Below are 16,429 nucleotides of genomic sequence, written 5' to 3' on the forward strand. Positions count from 1 at the left end.
GCAGGAGTATGAGCAGATGACATGGTGATATCTTCGATCACTAACCTGGCATGTATCCCTAACATAATTAATAATTGTAAGTTTACAACACACATTTCTAAATTATTTTTTCATATCAATGCTTGGTGCTATTAGTCAGGTACAAATTTAAGCTATACATTACAGTTACAGTATCAATAAATGTGTATTTCTTCACACGACATATGAAAAAAATTGTATTACAGTCATGTCAAAGTGTCATCGGCATGACATTGACAAAAATATAGCACTCAAACAAGATGTAATATACATTTTTATTGTAATGTTTACACATATTTCAAAGTAATGGTAAATTCCCACAAATCTATATTATTTCACCTAATCTAATATCATCTAAGATTATATATGATCTAGAGAACTTTTCATGTTCACTTTCATGTGTGTCATAGCATGAGTGCCCATGTGATGTTTTTGGCCAGTAACTAAAAGCTCGCAGTTGGTCGGTGTTTGGATACATCCATTCACATTATCTTCTGTCTGGAACGGAGATGTTAACATCTGTGAAAGAAGTAGATATGTAATATTAATTACAGCAATGTACAGCTTAAATAAAACATGTATGATGCATCTAAACACGTGTTTTTCTACTTTAACTGTACTACACGTGAAGCATGCCGTTATATATTACAGTACATCTTCCCCAAAAAAATAAAAAATAACTTACTGTATCAAACAAATGCGTTTAGGAGATATATATATGTGTATATTCTGATTCATCCACGTAACATGCTAAAAATGCATGTACTACACAAGGTTTTGTTTGTCCACATACTATCACTACAAACATGTTATATACAGAATGCAAAACAACATTAACTATTCTGCATAATGTGACCGATTTGCTGTGAAACTGCTCCCTTTACTGCCATTTATATAAGTGACAAACCTGAATATCAGACACATAACATTATAATTTTGACATATGCAAAGTACACATATTCGGTATCTATTTACTGCAATTCTGCACATAACATATGAATGTAATTTTGCTAATGGATTATTTGTTCACAGAGGGGCGTACAGTAGTGGACTGACATTTAAGGGCTGCTCAGGAATATCTGTGATTTCATCCGCCATTGCACAGTACTTTGTAAAGTTTGGCACGTATATCGTTAACTAAATCTTACCTTGTTTCAGAAATGTGTTACGGCATATTGTGATCTTCACACCGCGATCTGTTATATTATCAGAAGAAGGCAAAAAAGGTAAAAGACACACGTTAATGTTTAAAAATAAAAACTTTTCCCGTATGGAACGCGCATGCGTCATGAATCGAACGCATATGCCTGTCATTCGGGAATAAGCGATTCACATATTGTATAAAGTACTACACTTATAGTTACCTGCATTATATTGCATTCATATTCTGTGCAGTCATGGAAGGGGTGTTTGCGAGGTAGCCGCTGTAGTCAATCAATTCCTTGTTCGTTGTGTTCAGCTGGGTAGGGTTGTAGCTGACTCCATAACAGTTTAAATCTTGTGGAATGTACTGAGGCGGATACAGATGGTAACTTTGTGCCATTTCAGCTGGTCGTGCAAACTCGGTATTATGCATGTTATCGTAATAACTAGCTCCATTATGGTTATGCTATTGGTTGGGCAACTCCGGTTGAAAAGAATAGCAATTCTGCTGAACATTTAAGGCACCGCAGCGGGCACCTATATCCTGGTAGTTGTTGCCGACAATTGTCTATCTTCTGATATTTGCATTCACAGACATACGCATACCGGATTCATAAACTGACCAACAGCCACCCCTGTTTCCGAGAGACAGTGGGTTTCGAATAAAAGAAGGATTGGTTGATAAAGTGCGGCGGATCGAATTCCTCCATACTTTAGGTTTTGGATGATTTTTATAATAAGGGTAGTTATCCGTAATATATTCATATATCTGTGAGACAGTAGCTTTTTTCTGTATCCTGTTTCCAATAGCGCTATATATTAGATTGGCATAAGAGAACGGAGGTTTTTCGTAAGAACACATCTCAAATGGCATGTTTTTTCAGGGAATGGAGTACAGTAACCAAAACTATCCCTTACATTCATCTTTTACAAAGTATCACAACTTTCATTATGTGCACAACACTGTACAAGGTCATTATACAAAGGAAGAAGTGTCCATGTATTATTCTCCCACATACAGGTGGGCAGTATAATTTTTTTGGGTGCCTTGCGTATTCAATATGATTCTGTCGCGAAACTCATAAACAACCATAAATTGGAACGAATATTGTTTGCAAAGAACATGTGAAAGTGTTCAACAATGAGTGACTATTTTTCCCTGTTAATACAAAATAACTATATATATTTGTGATGTTAGCATCAGATAGATTATTCACACATTAAAATTCCTATGATATTAAAATTCCTATGCTGTTTAGTTCACATGTATGCACATGAAATCTGTTATTATACACACTTGATTATTGCACATTGTTCAGCATGTTTCATGAACATTAGTGAATGGAAAGCATTCAAGAAGAATAAAAAATGGCCTACTTTTTTTGGTATTTCTTTGGGATGACCGTGTGGTAGGCCTTGCTGTGGGATCAGGTGCACGGTGACGTGAACATAGCCTTGTTCTTGCAGTTGGTGGTTGTGCCAATGGCAATGGTTGGGCCAGTGCCTGGGGTTGGGCCATAGGCAATGGTTGGGCCAGTGCCTGGTGTTGGGCCAATGGCAATGGTTGGGCCAGTGCCTGGGGTTGGGCCAATGGCAATGGTTGGGCCAGTGCCTGGGGTTGGGCCAATGGCAATGGTTGGGCCAGTGCCTTGGGTTGGGCCAATGGCAATGGTTGGGCCAGTGCCTAGGGTTGGGCCAATGGCAATGGTTGGGCCAGTGCCTGGGGTTGGGCCAATGGCAATGGTTGGGCCAGTGCCTGGGGTTGGGCCAATGGCGATGGTTGGGCCAGTGCCTGGGGTTGGGCCAGTGCCAAAGCTTGGGCCAGTGCATGATGTTGCTGCGACTGTGCCAGTGCCAGTGCCAGGATTTGTGCCAGGGGAATAGCCTGTGCCATTGGATCCTGCTGTGCCATCGCCTGTGGCTCTGGCTCGCTTTGTGGCTCTGGCTCTCTTTGTGGCTCTGGCTCTCTCTGTGGCTCTGATTCTAGCTCTGGGTCAGAGAGTGGCTCTGGATGGGATTCTGCCTGTGGGTCTGTTTGGGTCTGAGAATGTGTCTCGGATTGTGCCAGTGGGTCTGGCGGGGGCTGTGCCTGGACATGTGCCACAACCTGTGCCATACATTTCGCAATGATAGTGAGGCTATTTGCCATGTTTTGGAGAGTCTCCTGTTGTTGTGTCATTATGACAGTCATGTTTTTCATTTCCTTATACATGTTTTCATTTCTTTTAGACTGTCTGTCTGCTTGATCTTGTTGGTGTTTGAAAAACCTGCCCTCTAGGCTGGTTAAATTAGACAATGCATCCGCACAAACCTGATCCTCCTGTCCTGCTTGGATCTTATCATTGTCTTCATCTCTTTCAGGATGTTGTGTATCCTGTAGTGCACGAAAATCTGGTCCGGAATTTTCAGGGTCTGTGCCAAGAATATGTGGTGTATCCACTGCCATCTCATCATCACTTCTAACATCTTCATGTTGTGTTGCTGACACATCTGATTCCGTGTCCTCAGCAATAACTATATAATAAATAACAACATGTTACAATCAACATAATGCCTAAGTTATTATGTGCTCCTCTTTATTTGCCTGTACATACATCGTGAATGCACAGATTGTGATTCTATGTATACAGTATAATCCGTGCATCAGTTAAATAACAAGCATGCTTTTCAATCAACAGTGACGTGTAATTTTGACATTACATGATCACATCATCTAAAAAGATGATTGTAGTTTAATGTATGTATAAGTTCTTGCATTGAACACTATTGATGACTTAAATATTGATGTAATTGCATACGACTCACCAGGTGTCGAATGAGAGGTAGATGGCCCAATATCTCGGTTCCCTCCAATGCCAAAAATTAGTCGGGGATTCATTATTGAATACATTTTTTCCTCATAGGAATGTAAATGCAACGATGCTGGAGGGCTGCCTCCTGTCCCACATGCATGTCTGCCGGCATCTGCCATCTTCCTCTTCAGTCTGAGTTTAATATCACCAAAGCGTTTCTTACATGTCTCAGGTGTCCTTTTAAACACGCCTGATGCTGAGACAGATCGGCATAGTGTGTATATATAGAAATGTTTTTAGACATGCCAATAGGTTAATATACATTAAAGTTGTGTGATTTAATTCTGTATGGTAATATCTGAAACTGTTTGACAACATGTAACTATGTAATTAACGACACCTATTAGGCTATGTAATGCGCGCATTAGTGACACATTACATGTGCCCAATCATCAGCACACATCCGTGATAGCATACATGTTTACATGCTCAATGTTTCATTACTCATGTATTGATTAAACATGGATGCCATATTTGTTGCATTTGTTTTAACAATGGGATGAATTTAGTGTGAGGGAGTCGGAAAGTACCATTCTGTAGTCCCACTTTGTGGTGACTGAGAATGGGCCTGTAGAAGGGGTAAGTGAGCACGAAACATAACGTTTCCCCTACGTCTCACTGCAACCACTTCCTTCCCTGTTAGGGATTTGGTTATCATATCCCTCACTTTAGTGATGTCACATATCCTCCTTCCCTCACCATCCGTCCCCCTCCAGTTAATTGTATGTGATTACAGTTTTGTTACAATTGTAAATTAATGTTCTTCTGTTTAGCTCATTCAGTTATCAGCATTTCAAAGATCATTGATTGTTTATTATTAATTATGAGTGCGTGGAAGACTTTATGTTCTATATTTGTTCTATTTATGAGATTAGAGGTCTCCTTATTGTTCCCCATCAAACAATAATTAAATATGTCAAATATAGTTCATACATTAGGTAGTGCGGTCTATACAACATACTTTGTATATTATAATACATTTGATAAAAAATACTTACATGATAATGATCCATATAGTTGATCATAGGAAGACATGACACCTTCAACAAGGATGTCATTTTCCCGAGGGGTAAATCATGGGTTTCTTATGCCCTCCGTACACGCCTGGCTTGATGCTGGCCCCTCATCACTTCCACCCTCATCACTGTTCGTATGGTGGACAGTGTCCCTCTCTCCCTGTCCACTACTCCCGCTACCCTCCCTCACCTGCACTCCCCCAGCTGGAGTATCATCACGGGACGTACCTGCCCTGTCAGGACGGACTGTACCTGTACATCCCACTCCTCTCCCACGCTCCACCACTCCCCCACTCCCACCAGCCACCGCACCACCTCCACTCCCACGCTTCACCACTCCACCAGCCACCGCACCACCTCCACTCCCACGCTCCACCACTCCACCAGCCACCGCACCACCTCCACTCCCATGCTCCACCACTCCACCAGCCACCACACCACCTCCACTCCCACGCTCCACCACTCCACCAGCCACCGCACCACCTCCACTCCCACGCTCCACCACTCCACCAGCAACCGCACCACTCACACGTCCACTCACACGTCCAATCCCACATCCACTCATCCTCTCTATTTCACTCAGTCACAAAAAACAAATATAAACAAAAAGGACACACTCACAAAGATCTTTCACAACAACAATACAAAAATGTAGTGAAAAAAAATATAATAATACAATACAACTCACTCAATAATAACCAACAAATCACCAACTCTCTCCTACTACTACTACCACCAACTCCACTCTATCTCTCCTAACCTCACAACTGCACCCACACACGTTGAAGAAAATGTTCACTATATATAGGGTGTCCCACAAAAATCGTGGCGCGAAAGTGTGATTACAATTGGTGTCATGTGCTTGGCTAATTTCCTGACTTCATCTTGTCACCACTTAACCCCTACAGTACCATGTCCATACAAATATATCTATCTATATATATATATATATATATATATATATAGATGACACACACAGTAATTTACTACGATATTATAATGAATGGATTCACTCGTTACATGGACTCTCCCACAGACCCTCATGAAAGTCAAGGGACATACACGAACCTCAGAGGATCATAATTGCGTTTGCGTGTAGATGAGCAAATTATTATTTATTTATAATTTTTTACATGAATTTTTAAAATACTGTAAATGAGCAGGGGGGCTCCGGAGATGATTCGCATTTTTTTGAGGTCCTGGGACCCCCTACTTCAGGAGATACAGGCCCCGTTATGGGGTGCTGGTTTCCCCTGTACTTTTTAAACTTCCGCATCACGTGACCAGGACATTTCAATTCTGCAGGGGATACCGGCACCACATATCAGGGCCTGTATCTCCTGAAGTAGGGGGTCCCCGAGGCAGAAATCAATGCGGTTCAGCTCAGGGGCACCCCTGCTCCCACACACTATTATTAAAATGTACATGAATACAGCTTCATTACCATTGCAGATAGCCACTACGGTAAGGAATTATTGCTTATTGTTACTGCACCGACACACTTTATTCGAGCAAATACCCAGTATGTACCTGGCAGATACCTGGAATGCGCCGCTCCTCACCTCTGACAAGCCCCGTTGCGTTTGCCTTCCCAGCCTGGGTTCATGCCTGGCTGACGGGCGGCTGATCTGTTAAATGATAATGATTAGGATTTTATAGGCTGCAATGCTTCGCGTGTCTACCAGATGGCATAAATTCATGAATTGTAATGCAGTATATATATATATACTGTGCAGTATTGCAGCCAGCAGGAATAAAATGCTTCAATCCCTGCCTGGAAAATAACCCAATGCACTCGGGCAGAAAACAGTCACAAACCTCAATACACCCGGGTATACCCGAATTCGTGGGACTAGCCGAGCTCAAATAAAGTGTGTCGCCAGTGTATGTGTGTTTTGACAGTAGTGTAGATGTGTAGGGGGTCTCCAGAGCATTGGTTTCATCCTCGGGGACCCCCTTCTTCAGGAGTTACAGGCCCCTTTATGGGGTGCCGGTATCCCCTTCAGAATGTAAACATCCCGGTCACGTGACGCGGGAGCTTGAAAGTGCAGGGGATACCGGCACACCATAACGGGGCCTGTATCTCCTGAAGTAGGGGGTCCTCGAACCTGAAACCAATGCGGTTCAGCTCCAGAGACCCCCTGCTCATGTACACTATTATTCAAATGTTTTTATTTAGTGTACGATCGCCTGTAACAGCCTTGCATGGAGATGGCAAATCTCCATGCAAATGTTACATGCGGCTTTTTTTCTTATCAGCTAGCGTACGTGAAGTTTAAGAACGCTAGCAGAGGGAAAAAACCTTGCATGCACGATAAGCCAGTTTTGAGCACGTCCGATAGAAAATTGGCTGAAGGCCTTAGTGAATCGCGCCGCCGGCTTAATTTTTTAACGGACGTGCTAATTTTTTTCAGGCCAGCGAAACCACGGAGCTTAGTGCATAGCCCCCTATATGACTCAATGTCCTGTCTGAAAAAGGTGTTAGCTTTTACACTCACAGATTATAGGATATCAGATGGCATATTGAAGACACTTCTCTCTCCAACTGGAGTGTGGATGAAATAACGTGGAGAGGTCTTGAAATCTGTGTCTTTTGTGTACACCTCTCAGGATTTTTCACTCAATGTGGCTGTTGCAGCGTACATGCAACGACACACGCGGGGTCTCTTGACAAGGCTTATTTATTCAGCCTTAAAACATACAGCACACAAAACAAAATAGCTTTTCTTCAGCAAAAAAAAAAACAAAATAGCTTATCTTCAGCATGACAAACAAAGCAGGTTCTCTTTAGCATGCAAACAAAACAGGTTTTCTTCAGCATGCAGGACACAACAGTTCATCAAAAAAATGTACTTTTTAAACAGACCTTTTATCAGTAATCTCTTCAGTAACTCACTCCTGTCTCCTGACCAGCCAACTGCATGTGTGCACATCCTGGGTTTTTAACACACCTTGATTAGGCAGCTGGGATTCAACTAATTGCCATGAGCTTCCCAGCTGAAGTTAACCTCACCACTGCTGCACTGCAGACTAAACATATGTCTGCCAGGCATATAGCTGGTGGCTTTTATTTACCCTGTCACAGTGGCATATAATAGAGAGGAAAAATTGACATAGTGTAGTATGGTCTATCACTGAGTTATAGGCAATCTGAGTTTAGTGATTTTCCACTCACATTTATAAGGTGTAGAAATAGCAGTATAGAGACACTTCTCTCTCTATTAGGAGCAGGGTTAAGATGATGGTGTAGAAGAGTAAATACACTTATTTTTCTAGTAGAAGCAGTCTAGTTGATTGGTGTACAGTCACGATCTCACTATGGCTCGTTCAATCAGGGATTTGTGCCCCGTAGATGTAGAAATAGAACAAACTCACAATGGTATAGTATATCAAAAATATCTTATTAGATGCAGGTAAGTAAATATATAATTGTCACGCTGTGCTCACCACAAACAGGACGAGACCCCGGTACTGAGATAGGAGTAGTAACAAACACCAGCCACAGGCACGGGGGCCACGTCCGGAGTGTAGGTTTGTCTTGACAGCAGGGTCAGGGATATAGATATCAGAGTTGTCTTTATACTTGCCGAGTTTAACGTAGGAGTTATCCGGAGCGTAGAAGGTACTTTTGCCAAAGTCAGGGTTGGAGAGTGGAGGGTCGTCGAGGTGCAATGCCGAGTTCAGGATTAGAGAGGAGCGAGGAGTCAGAGGTAGCCAAGATCAGGAGCCAGAGGTTGGAGTAGTCAAAGCAAACCGGTTCTGTACATAGAAGATCAAAAACTGGAACAAAGCAACAGGACAGGAACAAGGCAGGAACAGCAAGGGTAAACACAGATTAACAAGAATCTATGCTCAGCCAATGTGCCTATAACATTGGTGAGCATATATAGGCTGGATCAGCCAGCCCCCATGGGGGGTGGAGCGGGGGCGTGGCCTCTGCGGTAGCTGTGATAGGTCCATGGCTCAACGAGCAGGTGTAGCTGTTTGTGCAGCTAAAGAATGCATCTATGAGCAGGTGCAGCTGTTAGTACAGCTAATGAATCTTGACACGGAGCTGGGGGGTGTGGTGCACGTGTCACATGCGAGCTCTGCGCGCAGTCAGTGTGCGTCATGATCCGGGAGCGGAGCCAGAGTCCACGCCGCCAGATGATGCCATTTTGGCGCGCGTGCATGCTGCGCGCGTCTGGTAAGGAATGTAGTCCATAGGCACCCCGCGCGTGCACGGTGGTGCTCAAGAGGATGCGCGGAGCGGCTGTACTTCGGTAATCCTTACAATAATACACTCACATTAGCGAGTACAATACCAGGCGTTGTACGAAATCACGGAGCCGACACAGGACATTCAGCGTCTTAATCCACGGCGTGCACATAAGTCTCAGACCCCTACGTCACTTCCGGTGACGACTCATCTCTGGGCGGAGCTAGATGGGAGGCTCACTATCACCGTAATGCTGGTCACTCTGCGGCTGTCAGGAAACAGGATGCTACGCGTTTTGCTGATTAGCTTCGTCAGGAGTCTCTGAATAGCAGTAGGCATTTTGGCTGAAAAGGCCTCAATAAGTGGGTTATTGAGGCTATTAGAATAGGCCCCTAAGTCTTTGTTGAACCCATGTAATATGGTTTTGATTATTTCTTTTAGATGAGACCATGTTATGATCTCTGTTACCCAAATGTTCAAGGACTTGAATATTTGTTATTACATCTACATTGTTTGATATTACCAAATTCAGTATTGCCCCGCTCCTGGTTGGTTACTCAATAATTTGTGACATGTAATTGTCTTTAAGCACCCCCCAAAACCTGTTTCCTTACATTTTGCTAATCTCATTGCTCCAGTCTATGTCTGAATAATTAAAATCCCCCATTATGCAAAAATGACCTGGTTTTGATGTTCTCCATTGGCAAAATGATGTTGTCTTCTTCTATCTCACAGATATTTGGTGATGTATAGCATATCCCTCCAAATATTTTCTGTGTACTTTTACCTCCCTTGCTAATTTCTACCCATAAGGTCTCTACATTTTCATAATTTCCTTCATAAACATCTTCCCTTATATAGGTTTTAGATCGGGTTTAAAATATAAACATACTCCACCTCCTATTTGCTCGATCCTTTCCAAAAAAGGGAATAATCCTCTAAATTATCTGCCCAGTCATGAGTTTAATCCCACCATGTTTCAGTAATGCCTATGATATCATACTGCTCCCTTGTATCTAGTAATTGAAGCTCCTCCATTGTATCTGTCAGGCTTCTTGCATTTACTCATGCCAGACTAAGAAGCTTGCTGGAATTCCTGTGAGTCCCTATTCCAGGACTTTGAAAGGGTTTCTTTAAAGCCACAAATGCAGCATCCAGAGAAATTTAATTTCATGCAGCTCCGTTCTAAGAGAGAGCATCAATTTCTTCTGTCCATGTTATCCAACATTCCCTAACTTCAATACCCCCAAATCTTAATTGAACCAGCTGTGCAGCTGGACCATACTGCATCCCACAATGAGAAGCCACTTAACCATGTGTTTCAACATTGCCCCTTATTCCCTCTAGATTGTAAATGCTCACGAGCAGGGCCTTCATTACCTTCTGTATCTGTGCTTGTTTATCTATATTTGTATGTCATTTTGTTTATACAACTGATTCAATTAAGGTCAATTATATATATACCCCCACTTTACCGCACTATGGAATATATTTAAATATTTATTAGATTATATATATATATATATATATATATATATATATAATATATATATATATATATATATATATATATATAGTTACCAGTCCATGAACTAATAAAGGAGACAGCATACAGCAAGGGGTAGTCCAAAAAGAGGTGTATTCAAAACACACTGTTACACGAATGCCAACGTTTTGGTCCCACAGGGAGACCTTTCTCAGGGCCGTTCAACCACCAACTGTGAGTGACCCACTTATATACCCCACCCTAAGTGCACATAAGTCACATACAACCAATCACCAGCACCCAATCAATGTAATAATGCGTCTCACCTGGTGGTCTCCCAGCTCCAACCAATATGCTGCAGATAACGTGTCTAAAACACTCCCCAAACACAGGAGATTCAATGAACTACTAAGAACAGGCCGTTCTGACGTCACTGTCTGGTGACCCATGCTGACAGGCGCCGTGCAGGCCCCACTGCGTACGTGCGAACCAGACTTCTGCGAGCCGAGTAGCCAATAGGGCAGATTCCACTGTAAGCTGTCTCCAGCCGCAGTGAGCATCAAAGAATGCCCTGGCAACCACGGACGCCAGCTAGCAGCATAGCGCATGCGCATTAGCACTGATAGGCCACTGGGGACAGCACCGCGCAAGCCTGCAAAGTTAGGAGACGTGAAACAAAAAGGGGATATTAGAGCAACCATAAGCAGCTTAAGCTGAAGACAGGAGATCGCAGATACATAATGAAAACGTAAAAAAGATTAAAACCAGATGAGGAGCATGAACACAAACACAACAGTGAACATACAAATGTGCAAATAAAGTGCAGCTATGGAAAATACATGATGTCACTGGTACTCAAATTAAATATGCACATGCAAGAAAGGCTAGGTAAACCCAGCACCAGTGTCACAGAAAGCACCCCAATTTCAACTCTTCATTGATGCCACCAGGAGCCACCGTCCATAGTTCAAAGATAAGCCTGGCCTCTTGTTGCAGCAAGGTTGTTTCCCCTTATAGGTATCGGGACCTGCAAGATAGGCATACACCTAAGTGTTGCCAGGGAATGTCTCGCTTCCTTGAAATGTCTGGCGACCGGAAGGCATTTTAGGTCCATGTCATCAGGTCCACCCGCTATGCCTTTTCTGGTTGTCGTCCGATGCATTGCCATTCTTTCTTTAAGCATTCGTACGGGCATTTGATGTAATAAATAACGAATTTCTATTCACAGTTTAGCGCTTGTTTGAGTTTAATGGACCTGCCAGTGTGTGGATGGTTATAACAAGATCCCAGCTGCATAAACTGGCAGTTTGTACACCCGTGGCAGTGATAAGACCTGGGTTTCTTAGCCAGCCAGGTTTTGGAGGTAGCGTATTTGTCTACAGGATCTGAGCCAGTAACCATATCCCCTATTTTGGGCCCACGTCGAAAACAGAACAATGGAGGTTCCTTGGCATGTGTGCCCACTCGCTCGTCATTCTTCAGGATGCGCCAATTGTTACGTATACTACGCTTGATCCCATTAGACAATGATCTCTCGATTATTCTGTAAGGTTTTGAGTGCTGTTCGTTCATCCCTGGATATATTGTGAAAGCTGGTCTTTTGATTCTTCAAAACATTGCGGGTGTCTTTGGTGAGCAGGTTCATGAAGGTGGCAATGTTGGGATTGGTCGAATGAGGATCGAATTTGCTCTTCGGTTTAAAAGGGTTTAGGATGATACCACTAGATGGTACAGACGTATCGTGCCTTGAAAAGAAATCCTATAATTTAAGGTTTCTGTGTAGTCTGTACATGTCTACCCCCCATTTAAAAGCATCCTGTGTGTGGGTGGGCACAAAGGATAAACCCTTCTGTTGGATACTAGTCTCCACCATAGCTCAATTTGAACAAGGGAATGAACCCAGAAGCTGATGCTGCCAGAATCAAGTATAGTCTCCACCATAGTCAGGGAGTGGTTTGAGAGATTATAGATCACCATCTCGCCTGTTGTGGCTTGGATCCCCTTGCTGCTTTTCCTTCGTGCACGGGATAACACCGATCTGTGGCCACCCCTCCTGGTGGATCTCCTTGTGTTGTACCGTGTGGCTCCTAAGAGTGAAGCGCATCACTACAGATCCAGATGAGATGCAGAGGGCACTCATACAGATGGCTGCACGTTTTCGTGAGAGAGGCTATGATGCTCAAGACATCCGCTACGCATTGCAGAAGGTTGCACTGGTTGACAGGAGTGTTTTATTGACACCAGCACCCCCTTAACAGGTTATCGATCGAATGAACATCATCAGCACGTTCAGTACTGCGTCTAATGGGATCAAGCATAGTATACGTAACAATTGCCGCATCCTGGAGAACAACGAGCGAGTGGGCACACATGCCAAGGAACCTCCATTGTTCTGTTTTCGACATGGGCCCAATATATTGGTTGGAGCTGGGAGATCACCAGGTGAGATGCATTATTACATTGATTGAGTGCTGGTGATTGGTTGTATGTGATATATGTGCACTTAGGGTGGGGTATATAAGTGGGTAACTCACAGTTGGTGGTTGCACGGCCCTGAGGAAGGTCTCCCCGTGGGACCGAAACGTTGGCATTCGTGTAACAGTGTGTTTTGAATACATCTCTTTTTGGACTACCCCTTGCTGTATTCTGTCTCCTTTATTAGTTCATTGACTGGTAACTATGCTGTTTATCTCTATGGGACTAGCATCTGCTTATGCTTTGTATTAGTGTGCTGACTGGCTCTATCTATTATATATATATATATATATATATATAATGGGTACCGCGATGGGGTCCAATATGGCCCCATCGTATGCGAACCTGTACATGGATCAGTACGAGCAGACACACATCCTGGGTGATTCACCTCATACTATACACATCATCAAATACATGAGATATATTTATGATATCTTCATGATGTGGGACGGCACAGAGAGGGAACTTATGTTGTTTTTGGACTATCTGAACAATATCCCCTCAAACATTCGTTTTACCATGTCTCATTTGGCCAACGGAGTGGTTTTTCTGGACACCATAGTCTACAGGGAGGCAGACAGGCTATTAACTAATATTCATCAAAAGACAACTGATAAGAATAATCTGCTTCTGTCAAGCAGCCATCATCCCTCACCACTCAAGAAGGGGTTACCATATTCCCAGTTTTTGAGGGTACGGAGGGTGACCAGTGATGCGGTTGAGAGCGAGGCGGCACTGCTCAGCATGGTGCGTCATTCCGGGACCGTGGTTACTCTAGAGGAAAGATCAATACCGCACTGGAGAAGGCTAGAGTAATTCCACATGATCAATTACTTATATCAACTACAAAAACACAGAATATGGATAGGTTTTACGTTGCCAGTACCTACAGCACGGCCTCAAGTCTGATTAAATCAAGAATACAGAGGCATTGGCATATACTCGCCAACGATAAGAAGATTGGCACGGATTTTAACAAACCTCCACTTTTCTGTTACAGACGAAGGCGAAATATTGGTGACTCTCTTCTACAATCAGACCCTGTGACCAAATACACGAATAACACCACATGGCTCGCAAGGACCCCAGGAGTCTACAAATGCCATGGGTGCACGAATTGCCAGCATATGATCTTGGGTAATAAAAACGCGCACCCACATAGCGGCAAGGCTATAAAGATAAGGGACTTTATGAACTCTGAGAGCCGTTTCGTGGTCTACTTCATTCGTTGCCCATGTGGCTTGTAATACGTGGGCAAGACCACCTGGAAATTGAAGGAAAGGATCTGTCTCCATAGATCTGCCATTCGGAAGGCACTGTTAAGCAAAAAGAACAGCTTCTGCTCAGCTAGTAGGTTGTCTATAGGGATTACTTATTTTTGTTAGTCATTCGGAAGGCACTATCAGAACCGAGTGATGGTGATGATCAAATGGTGATGATCCTGCAAGCCCATATGCCAACACGAGGAGGCGACAGGGACAGATTATTACTACAGTTGGAAGCAAGGCTCATTTTTGAGCTTAATACAATGGCCCCAAAGGGTCTCAATGAGGACTTTAAACTAGGGTGCTTTCTCTAACATCATCTTGCTGATCTCTGTTATGGACGGATTTATTGCTCTCTGTTGATTCTTTTCCCACATTCCCTATTTCCTCTCTCCTTTCCCCTCCCCCTTTTTCCCCCTCTTTTCCCTTCTCTTCCTCCCTTTTTCCCCCTTCTGTTGCTTACCTCCCCTCTTTCCCTTCCTCCCCCATTATGTTCTGTATGCAACCATCACTGACCTAATACCTATTGTATATACTTATAGTAGTTTACCATTACTGCCTTCCCTGGCTGTGATAATCTTATGGCCGCTGTGGCCGTTTCGTATATTCAATGGCCTTTTAATGAAATTATAATCTCACTCTTTAGCCATACTACTGAAATGATCATTTTATTTAGTAGCCCGCACTCATGGTAAATTTTGCTTTTATTCTCCTCACTTCATGTTCACTTATGTTTTTCACTTTTTATTCCAGTACCCTTGGAGATCCCTCCTGATGTCCTGCTCATTACCATATTTTTGTATACAAGACGATTTCCCTGATGTATATTTAGATGATACCCCCAGTATAAACATGACCCAGATGTGTGGGATGGACAGCGCTCCTCCTGACTGTGTGATACGCCGCACTGCCTATTTTGCTGGTGTTGAGGCCGCGCATGCGCAGTATGCCCAGCAGTTTAGTCTTCTTCGATGGACCAGGGCGTCATGGTCTCCTAGCAGCACGGCACCATGCAAACGGAGAACGCTCTCTTCCCCCACAGTGGCAATCTGGTGGTACTGCATGTATATCCTTGATTATTCTGAACTGAGCAGCTGTATTGATGACAACCATAGTGCGACTTCTGCAACAATTGGGACTGATCATGGGACTGTGTGCAAGACCAATCAGCTATCCTGGTTGAGTCATCTAGGTGTGGGGGTATATAAGGGATCCACTGGCCATTAGTCTAAAGCACCACCCTGGGGAAGGTCCTACGAGGACCGAAACATTGGACATGTTTGTGCTGTGTTTTACTTGCAATACAAGTTTTCCTACTTACCTTTGAGTGCTGTCCGGTGTCCGCTCCTGCTGGGGTGGATTGCTTTTTTTCTGTCTATTGGTATAGGATATGCACCGCAAATTTTCTTGGTAATTGGAGTGCCTGCTGCCCTGTCTATTATATATATATATATATATATATATATATATATATATATATATATATATATATATATATATATATATATATATACACATATATACACATACATACATATTTTTTAATATATATATATATATATATATAAATATATATATATATATATATATATATATATATATATATATATATATATATATTGTGACAAACGGCTTACCCCGGGGCTCTACCGTCTGTCCGGGACTGTTAGAACACGGTATTTTAGGGTAGGTTAAATTACGAGGCGTAACATGCTGTTCCTTTAAACAGGCTATTGCCTGGTTTATTCAGTCCCAGGCACTGAGACTGCCACAGAATTCAAAATAATACATAAGCAAACAAAAACCCTGCTCGTCTGAGCACTAACTTAACTAAGGTTTTCCCTGACTGGGGTTGGACTGGCTTATCCAGTTCCAACAACAAAAATAAGGAACTTTGCAGTTTTAGACAAAAGGAACAGAATGATTTAACCTGTTTGGTGAGAGGCGTTTCCCCTCTCTGCTTCCAGCAGCCT

The sequence above is a fragment of the Ascaphus truei genome, chromosome 4 (assembly GCF_040206685.1).
Source record: "Ascaphus truei isolate aAscTru1 chromosome 4, aAscTru1.hap1, whole genome shotgun sequence".
Classification (NCBI taxonomy): Eukaryota; Metazoa; Chordata; class Amphibia; order Anura; family Ascaphidae; genus Ascaphus; species Ascaphus truei.